Source organism: Carassius auratus, chromosome 1, assembly GCF_003368295.1.
Source record: "Carassius auratus strain Wakin chromosome 1, ASM336829v1, whole genome shotgun sequence".
Taxonomy (NCBI): Eukaryota; Metazoa; Chordata; class Actinopteri; order Cypriniformes; family Cyprinidae; genus Carassius; species Carassius auratus.
In genome coordinates this window covers 2,089,049-2,099,516 of record NC_039243.1, presented here as the reverse complement: position 1 = coordinate 2,099,516, position 10,468 = coordinate 2,089,049, and the positions used below count along the sequence as shown (strand labels likewise).

Sequence of the window (10,468 nt, the reverse complement as noted above, 5' to 3'; positions counted from 1 at the left end):
TATTATGTCTGTATCTAAAAAAAAGTAGACCCTTTACAGATTCGATTAATGTATTGCTCTTATCTGTATGATTAAAACTCAAAGTGTAATTTAAGTTCTTTTCGGGGTTATGAGGAGAAAATGACTCATAAAGTGTATACGCGTTATTCGACTCCAGAGGGTTAATTGTCCCCATCCACTTGTATAACTTGGAAAAGAGCAGTGAGAACATTCTTCATATAGTCTCATTTTGTTTTCGACAGAAGGAAGAAAGTCATGTGAGTTTGGAACGACATGATGGTGAGAAAATAACGACAGGATTGCTGTTTTGGGGTGAACTAAATCCAAGTTCTTTTTATTCTTAATTCTAAGAAAAGTTCTAATTAATGCTTAGCATGTGGAGAAGCTTCTGTGGCTCATCAGGACTAGGGCTGTTTCTGCAGAGATTATGTGCAACATCTGAACCAGAGCCAAGCTGTCACCTTTCTTGTGCTTGCACTGTTGGAAGGATTCTTGTGATATTTCAATTTGACTCACATCCAGAAGTGTAGGAATAGATCACCCCATAATGTAGCTGTTTTCCAAACATTCTCAGTGAACTGATGTGTCACTAGTTTGCATGCGAGTTTACTTCTGTAGGAGAGTATGCAGTATGTGTGTGGGTGCTGCTCTCCTCCTCACACTCCCTTCTACTTTCCGTTATGCTATTCCTTTACTCTTACCCCTCGATTTGGACAAGTTTAACCACTTCAGTCATGCAAAAGGTGATAATGAGTGAGTGCACATTCTGCCACAGCAGACCACTGTGTGCAGATGGCTGCGCAAATTAAGTCAGTAAACCATCCTGACAAGCACAAACGTTGCCCATGCAAATAAAACACTCAGGGAAGTTTATTGCCTCTCGCTCTCAAATTGAATATCTCTCCTTTTGCTTTTCACAGCTCTCTTTATTTTTTTAATCTTCCTTTTCTCCAGACTTCCCATCCTGTAGTTATAACTGGCTGATTTGGGAGTCTGTTGACCTCAGTCGGAGCAGCTGGAGCAGGGCAAAACCATCACATACTGTAGCTGCCACCTCCTTGAGACAGAATTTCTCACATCCTCTTCTTGGCGGCCTTTTGGGGCTCCTTTTTGGTTTCTTTCAGGTGTTGGGCATAGCTTGCTCTGCATCAGATTTGATTTGCAGAGTAAGTGTTAAAACATACATGCATGAATTTGCCTATTGAAATTATGCTTTAGTTCTTTCTGAAGTGGCCTCATTCCCTGTTGAAGAGGTTGTGCTGCTGTTTATTAATTACTCCCGAGTGGTCATTGCAGTGTGGTTGTGACCTGCACTTTCATAGTGGAAGCTAGTAATTATGCTGCCTCTTGGAGGTAGATTAAAGATAATGTTACTCTCCATGCATCTCCAGCTCACAGCACATTGTTCACACCTGCATTAGCATTGGACAAAAGGTTGAAATGACCATGCTACAGGTGTAATGTGCTTCGACCGACCCCTGTATTTGCTCAAGTGGAAGGCCAGAATTGAAGGCAGCATTATAAAAAAGTTGGGAGGGAGGATGACCTGGACCTGCATTTGCCCTAATAAGCTTGAATCTGGACCATGGCAGCACATGAAATTCATCATAGGAGGACAGATGTAGAAGTGATCTAAATTACTGAGTGACTTTGAGCCTTCATAGTGGTCTGAGAAGTCTTTTGTCACCATTCAAAGTGGCATTGATTGATGTCTCGATTTGCACTCTTTTCATTATTCATCAATCGATCCTTTGCCCACTCCTTTGTATCTGGTCTCCAAATATTTAGTGATATGTTTATTTTGTCTGTGGCACTGTATGTTATACTTGTACATACAAGCAGTATACAGTATATAATGTACATTTAAAATTGTAAATTTACATTAAATGTAGAGACACTTTTATCCAAAGCAACTTACGGTGCATTCAGGCAATACATTTATTTTATTTTATTTTAATTTTTTTTTTAAATGTGTGTTTTCTGGGAATTAAAACTAAAACCTTTTGCGCTCCTAACGCAATGCTCTACCACTGAACAACTCAAACAGATGACTTCACCTGGAGCTTTTTGCAAAGCATTGAATATTTCAATATTTATACATACAACTATTTTTACATTTTATGTTCGTATTTTTACATTAGTATTTTACACCTTATTCAAGAACTGTCATTGTTCCCATATGGTTATAAGGAGAGGGTGCATAATCTCATATGTTCACTCTGCAACTTCCTTGTGTTCGTTCTAGAGCTGAAACAACGAATCGATTTAATCGATTAAAATCGATTATTAAAATAGTTGTCAACTAATTTAGTAATCGATTCGTCGCTAAATAAATTTTATTTGCCATAAGCGGCTCATTTCGTGCATATTTCAAATCTGCGGTGACCAAAGTGTGGCAGTAATGAGCCACCGGAGGTTTTACTCAGCCAGTACAGCAGGTGAAGTAGCGAATAGCCAATAGCTGGCCTCGTTTTATGTCACGTGCTTCCCGAACAGCGTCTCTGCAGCATTCAGCGGGAAGTGGGAGTACTTTACTTTGAGCCTTCAAAATGAAGAGTAACCTGTAAACTTTGCACTACTGAACTGTTTAAGGGGCCGTTCACATATCGTGTCTTTTGCGTGCTCAAGTTCGTTATTTCCTATGTAGGCGCGCAGTATGCACTCTCATAATGGAAGCGACGCGGTCGCGACACGCACGCAGTGCGATGCGCCCGTTTTTCCAGGCGCGTCCACACCGCATCCATTTATCCTTTGCTGAAATTTCCGGGTCTTCATGGAGAGGGCACGTCATGGAGAGAGCACGTCATGGTTGCTTAGCAAAGGCAGACGCCTCAGGGGCGCTTCTGCCCGAGCGCTTTGGAAAGAAGGAGAAAGCGGCGCGACTAGCGTTTTCCACGCGTTTTTAGGTGCGATATGTGAACGGCCCCTAAGAATTTTATTTGTGCAGATTCTCCAGTACAAGGTTGTTTGCAAAAGTTTAGTCGTAAAAGCTGATAACATTGCTTTTTAACAGTTAACATTTAAAGCTTTACAAACATGTTATGTGATCAGTTTGTCGTTTACCAGTTCATAATTCAGACTTGCAGCCTAATTATGACTGAATGAGAGAGGTAAATGTTTGAGTATATTTAAAATGCACTTATTTTCTAAGTATTCACTGCTCTTTTTCACACAGCAGGTGTTTTGTGTGTGTCCCAATTTTTTTTTTTTTTCTGGACAACCTTCTGATGGATTTTACTTTAAATTGTGAGTTCCATTCAGGTTTCATGCCATTGGCACTTTTTTTTCGAAGGATTGTTTACAATTTCACAGCATAAGCTATAAAGCTTTTTCCCAGTAAATAATAAAATACAATGCACTGCAATTTTATTCTGTTTTATCCTTATACTTCGTGAAAATATGTTCTCAAAGATTCCTTAAGCTTTGTTTGGGATGTTAAACTACTTTAGGAGCTCTAAGGACTGCCATGGTGAAAACAATATTTGAAATCTCCTTGTGAATTTTGCTAGAGTATGGGTCAGTGTTTTGATTGCAGAAGAGTTCGACAAAGGATTACTAACATAATAAAACAACTCCAGGTATATTTTTGATGAGGATATGACAATGCAAAATGGTTAAAATCTCTTAAAAATCTATGCTGAATGATAAAGACCCTTTATTAATAATTTACTTGGGGAAAAAACTAAAATATAAGTACATAAACCGATTAATCGATTAATCGTAAAAATAATCGACAGATTAATCGATTATCAAAATAATCGTTAGTTGCAGCCCTAGTTCGTACAACGTATCTACATGTCAAAACAAAATTGTTTCTTATTATAGTAAGCAAGAGTGTCTATACTGGAAGCACTCATTGTGTATAGAATGGTGTGATGTACATGCATTTAACGTGCATAAGAAACTACTTCAGAGCCAATCAAGGTTCAAATACCCTAACACAAACCCTAAACCATTTGTTAATCTTAGTTAATGTTAATGTTTACCATTTACTAATACATTGTATTGTGTTATACATGGTTGTATCTGATGATATTATTTAATGGACCTGAGCTAGCATATAAAGAGCATGTAAAGAGTTAATTAACAGTACTTTTTAACTAACATTAGCATAGATTAATAAATATCACAGATATATTTCTAATTGTTAGTTAATGGTAGTTATTGCATTGATTCATTTTAACTAATGTGGACATTATTGTAAAGTGTTACCATATATTATTTATCTACAGATATCCACACTTTACATTAAGATTCAGTTTGTTTACATTAATTAATGCATTAGGTATTATGACCTGACAATGAACAATACTCTTAAATCATTTTCATTAATTTAGGTTTGTTAATTTTTACATGTACACACATAATTTAATGATTACAAAACAAATTAACATTGACCAAAACCAATGTTGTAAATTAACATTTAACCTATAATAAATATATGATGAATGCTATGGGGGGAGGGGGTTAACTGTTAAGACATGATAGCTAAATGCATTAACTAATATGAACAAATTGAATCCTACTCTAAAGCCTTAGCAAAACATTTTATGTGAAATGATTGGTACTGTATGAATTATAATAATACCAAAGTTATACCAAAGCCAGTTACATCAACTATTTTCTGGTCTTTGTCTTACGTTTATGCAGAATTCTATCATGTAATATTATGTAGCATAATAATAGCATATGTAACCGAAAATAACCCTCACACTTTTAAACATTCTGATTGTGATGATGCATTATTGGTTGATTTAAATGTAGACACGGTTGTATGATATTATGCTATTATAACATTGTTTTATATACATTAAATTATATACACAATAGTTATAGTACTTAGTACCTTCAGTAAAAAAAAAAAAAAAAAAAAAAAAAATTATTATATATATATATATATATATATATATATATATATATATATATATATATATATATAAATGCTTGAGGTACTTAAGCAGTCCTTCAGCATATCAGTGGCTTGTGGGTCAGTGGTAATACTCTTCACTAAGAAGTAAGCGGATCTGTTCTTTTAGCCGTTTAAGCTAATCATTATTGCTTGCCCTGATCCGTTCAAGCTTCACCGTGAATTTAGTTAATTTGAGAATGGCATCTGACTTTTGGCATCTTCCACCTCACTTGAGAAGAAAGTTGCTCACATAAATCCTACATCGATACAAATAAAAAAATTAAAAACTGTCTCCAATAAGCTTAACAGGACAACCTTTGCTGCCACCCCTCTTTCCCATTAAATCCCAGGATTACAGTACTGAGGTTTTGGAGTCTGCCACGAGACCAAATAACACTCACCTCGAGGTTACTAATGCAATTAATGTTTTCTGTGCTCAAAGGGCTTTCAGTTTGGCTACCAAAAGCATGGGATTAATTAGACATGTTCTGGAGCAGTCCTGTTAAAACAGTCCTGTTTCCATGGAAGTGTTTCCACTTTCACATAAAGCTATATATTTTTAAGGAACTGTTAATGAAGACTGATGTGTGTGGTGGTGATGACTAATTTCTAATGTTTACCTGTGGGTAATATTGTTAAGCGGTTCTCTCTATCAACACACCTGTTTTAATTAACCTAACACCAGTCATCTACAGTTTCTCACTTCTCAGGAAATAACACAGCCAGAATGGGGTTGCGTTGGAGTAAAGTGTTGAAGACAACTCTGAAATCAATGAAACTCTGCAGTGCTCAACATTAAGGAATAGTTCACCCAAAAATGTGAAATCTGCTTATTTGCTCACTCTTATGCCATTCCGACCAAGTATTACTTTCTTCTGTGAAACATAAATAGGGATCGAAGGCAGAATGTCCTTAGGCAGCTTAACGCTGCAATGAAAATGAATGGTGATTTTGCCAAGCTTGAAATTTGACAAGAAATTGTCCATACAACTTACGAGCAAGCCTTCTGAAGTCATAAAATAGCTTAAAAAAAAAAAAAGAAAATGTCAAGTATCATTTGCAGTTTTGTTCTATTAAATAATGCATAGTGCATTTTCTATACTGTTCTAAGATTCTGATTGTGATGCAACACACTAATATATAGAGCAATGACAGATACAGGTCGAAGAAATATTAAAATTATTATTCTACTCAAGATCTTCTGTTGTGGATAAAAAAATAAAATAAAATAATAATAATCTATTGAAATGGCATGGGGATGTTTCATTTTACGTTTTATTTTACTAGTATTGCCAGCTTGTTCATTGGCCCCACCAAAAAACAAAAACAAGCAGAAATTGTGTTTGCAATTTTTATGTGTCTGTATACATTAATATAATCATATTTTAAAGCAATAACAAATGTACTGTATGACTATAAATTACTAAATGCACCATATTTTTTTACACTGCTGAGAATGAATATGCAAAATATTCATAATGTATAATTTTCAGGCCATGTAAAAATATTTTGACTATCATAAGTTATGTTCTTGCATGCTAACATTACAAGGTACTGGTGACATATAGTATTTAAAAACTGTAATTTGTAACAGCATTATTCAACAGACTACAGAAATTCTAAAGTTCGCAAAGCATAAAAAAAAAAACATGATCAACAAACATAAGATAGTGGCCAAGTGATGATTCCATCAGCTGGCCCGATTATCTCTCACACCGCCAACGGGCCATTGAGCAGTCCTTATTGTTGAGCGCCGCTCCGTTCCAAACTGTTTTCTCACCCGTACTGTAATAAAACAATGAGTCAGGCAGCAAGGAGAGAAGCGTGTGTTCTCACTGAGCTCTTGCTCTAATTATCATAAAGACTTTTCTCAGGAGCCCATCTGCCTGGGCAGCCAGCTCTCAAACCAGATTCCTTCCTCCCACTTTACAGCGGGTTAATCATTCAGGAAATATCTTTGAAGCATCTTGCTTTGACTCAATTAATCGCAGAGCCAGCTCTGTCAAGCAGCATTCTCATGATGCTCTAATCAGCCTTTGATCTGCATTTCTCTGTCACAGTTTCTCTCTCTTTCAGCACAAGCAGACTGCACAAGGTGTCAACTATCCAGTTTGACAAGTTTGTGGCTCAGAAACATCTTATGAACTTATTAAATGCAGCAGTGGAATCATAATAATATGAGCCATTTATCCAACGAATGCTTTTTCAGTGTCTTGTTTCAGTTTTATGCAAATTTACACAGTGTGTTGTGTCTGTGTGTGTCAGTTGCATTTGAAACACAACAAGCTGAGTGTGAAGGATGAACTTTAGAATCAGTTACCCCCTCTAGTGGCCAGAGGGGCACGGTGCAGATGCCACAGGGCCTGGTCAGAACTAGGGCAATATCAGCAGCCCCACAGGAACTGAGAGCATTCATACACAGACCTACAGTGTCAAGAAAAACAAAAAACAAATAGTGAATAGAGTATGCCAGTTATTCTTGCCAAACACAAGCTCTTTTGTTGTGCATGTGTTAAATGCTACAGTGAGTCAATATTGTTTTGTCATTGCAATTATTTTCTTTGTGGTGGAGTCCATTATACGTTTGAATTTGGTGTATTGATGCAAGCTTTATGCGGCATAAAAGTGTATAACAATACAAAGCAATTTTGTATTATTGACTTTGACTCTGACCCTGGCAAAATCACTCAGAATTTCAAGATGTTCTTCATCTTGTGCGTTCTTTACACATGTGCCTTGCTCAGTGAATGCAAATGGATTGAAAACATTTCTTGAATTTTCGTCCATGCTAATGTTGTCGTTACTGGAGCTTTTTGACCTCAAACTCATGCTGCCTGGGAGGATATTCATTCTGCACAGATCATTAACTTTGTAATCAGGCCATGTTATTTTATCACACCACGGCTGCAGCCTCTGCACTGTGTGGAGGTTGATGGGGTTCAATGTCTATTACAAAAAAAAAAAAAATGTCTATTACATGGTTTTCTTATTGGCTTTTATTGTTTAAACCAGTGTTTTTTAACCTTTTTGTCTTATTTATCCTCAGCCTCATCAGTAAGGCTAAAGTACACCATTATTGAGAGCAAGCCAACAATGTGTTCCTTTTAATTAGTTCATATTATATACTGGATGTCATTTAGACATTTTAGATCATAATACATATTATAATGCAATATAAAATAGCCATTGCAGGGACTCCATAAGCCATTTATATGGTTGCAAAACAAACTCACCTTCTCAAACTAAAGAAACCTTCACTGTAAAAAAAAAACACGGAAAAAAACGAGCAAATGCATGGCAGCACAGGGTGCCAAACGTTTGCCATTAATGAAAATAACGGTAAAACCCCATGAACTGAAGTAACATGCTTACACAGCAACAGGAAAAAAGAACATTGACCATACAGTACTATAAAATGTTTAAAACGTAATCTGAAATAACATATTTTGTCTGTATAATTGCAAATACATGCATAGACCATTAAATGTAATGGCATTATTTGACTGTAAGTTCACGTAACATGTTTAAACCCTTATTTAATAAAACATGTTTTAACTGTAAATATAAAAACTTGGTGTAGCAGTTGTTTAACTAAACATGATTTGAATGTAGATATAAATGACATGTTGACAACATTACTTTATAAAGCATGTTTTGACTGTAAACTGAAATCATGTTTTGATCATTATTTAACAGTTTGACTGTAAATTGAAATAACATGTGTTGACCGTTATTTGAAAAAATGAACTGTGATGGACCATAATTTTGAAAGGGATGTACAGCATTTTGATTTTGATTATGGCTCACAGATAATTGTATATGTAGTTCATGAAATGTATGTTATATGTCACAAAAAGTAATTAGAGAAAATAATTTGTATTTTTCCCTCTTTATTTTCTTCTGTTACAGTAGTTTCCATTGTAAATAACAACAATATTAAAAACTTTAAACAGTGCTACAGTACCATCATCTGAACATCGCTTATATGCTTAAAATACAACATTGACAATTCAAATTAATTTCATCATTGCATCTTCCACAAACTACACTTCGAACAGAACAATGGTCTCCAATTAAATCTCCATGTTGATGCCTTTAAAAAATAAGAGAGAAAATGGTTATATATCATACATCACATATCTATATTCATTATGTCTGATCATGTTACTCTTTTTATATGTTCTTGAGTTTCGTACATAAAAAAAAATATTGTTTTTTTACTTCAAAATTTTTTTGTTCATTAAATATGTAATGCACTTACAAATTTTATGATGGTCCATGACACCTTACTTCAGACAGTTTAGTGATGTGACCTCACCCACTGACAAGGCCAAGGGTGCACTGCAACAGAAGAAACAACGTAAATATAGTAACACTTGTTGATTACAATTTTATATTTAATATTACATGCCAGCATATTTACCCAGTATGATGACCTCACAATGTCACAGGAAATTTCCCCTTTTGCTTTCTATGGTAGACAATTTTTGGTGTGCGTTTCTGCACTGTTTTGACCTGTCTTGTTAAGTCCCGCCTTACGCACGCCATTGGTCAAACTGCTTCTCAATCATTGGCCTCGGCCCAACGCCATCAGCCAAGAGACAAAGCAGCAGCCTGTTAACTGCAGGTGGCACATCATGGCTCCAAAACAGCGTACAAATACCTCAAGGAAAAAATCTCTGTGTTTTTGTTTTGGTCGGGAAACGTGCTCATTGACGTGGCAAATAAGCTAAAACACGGAGGGGAGTTGGGTTCGCTGGAATATTTACAGGCGTCAGTTTGTTTTCAAAAATCGTAAGTGACTTTGTTAAGTAGCTTTGTGAGTAAACGTGACCGTTTAGGCAACATATTCTGCTGTATGCATGCAATATATAACAGAATGTCAACAAAACAATCATGGACCTCGATGTCGAGTGGTGAAGGGTAAGTGTTAAAAAAAATCTGTTGACGTATCATCCAACGTAATGTAAAAGTTAATTGGCAACAGGTGAATACAATTACAATGGCTAATCACATACGTTTTGAAATCTTATTCTTAATGTTTGACGCAAGTTGCATTAAAAAGTATAAAGGTGTTTCAGAATTGTGTTGTTGTTTTAGAACGTTGCTTTCACAATCATTTAAGAACACTCATATGCATGGACAACGGATTTCATCTTATGCAAATTTTGTGATTGCTCTCTGAAGACAGTTAAGGGATATGTTAATCATCAAATCGTACACCGACATGAAGCAAATGCTCAGTTTCCATGTTGCTTCCCAGAATGCAAATTTAAATTCTCAAAATACAATGCTCTCAAAGCTCATGTTTATCGCCATCACAAAGGACCACATACTCATTTTGATGATTCGACGGGCACGTTTGTTTGCAACAATACAGACTGTCAACAACAATTTACAGACATGAACAATGTCCTTTCTCATCTCAGGTCACATTTAGCCAAGGGAGAGGTGGTGTGTTGTCCTTTTGAAAAATGTGACAAAAATTTCAGTTTAAGATCAAGTTTCACTGCCCATGTTTCACGAAAGCACAGGACTTCTACATTTGCACAAGTACGG

The 10,468-nt window shown here is 35.9% G+C and overlaps 1 long non-coding RNA gene across 1 annotated transcript; it reads right to left on the bottom strand.

The window, feature by feature from the left end:
- Nucleotides 1-8,177: 8,177 nt before the first annotated feature.
- Nucleotides 8,178-9,832, bottom strand: LOC113112810 (uncharacterized). The gene is made up of 3 exons (XR_003293497.1): nt 9,333-9,832; nt 9,171-9,250; nt 8,178-9,002 (listed from the first exon to the last, which is right to left on the bottom strand). It is a non-coding gene; the product is annotated as an uncharacterized LOC113112810 (long non-coding RNA).
- Between the last annotated feature and the right edge of the window lie 636 nt (nt 9,833-10,468).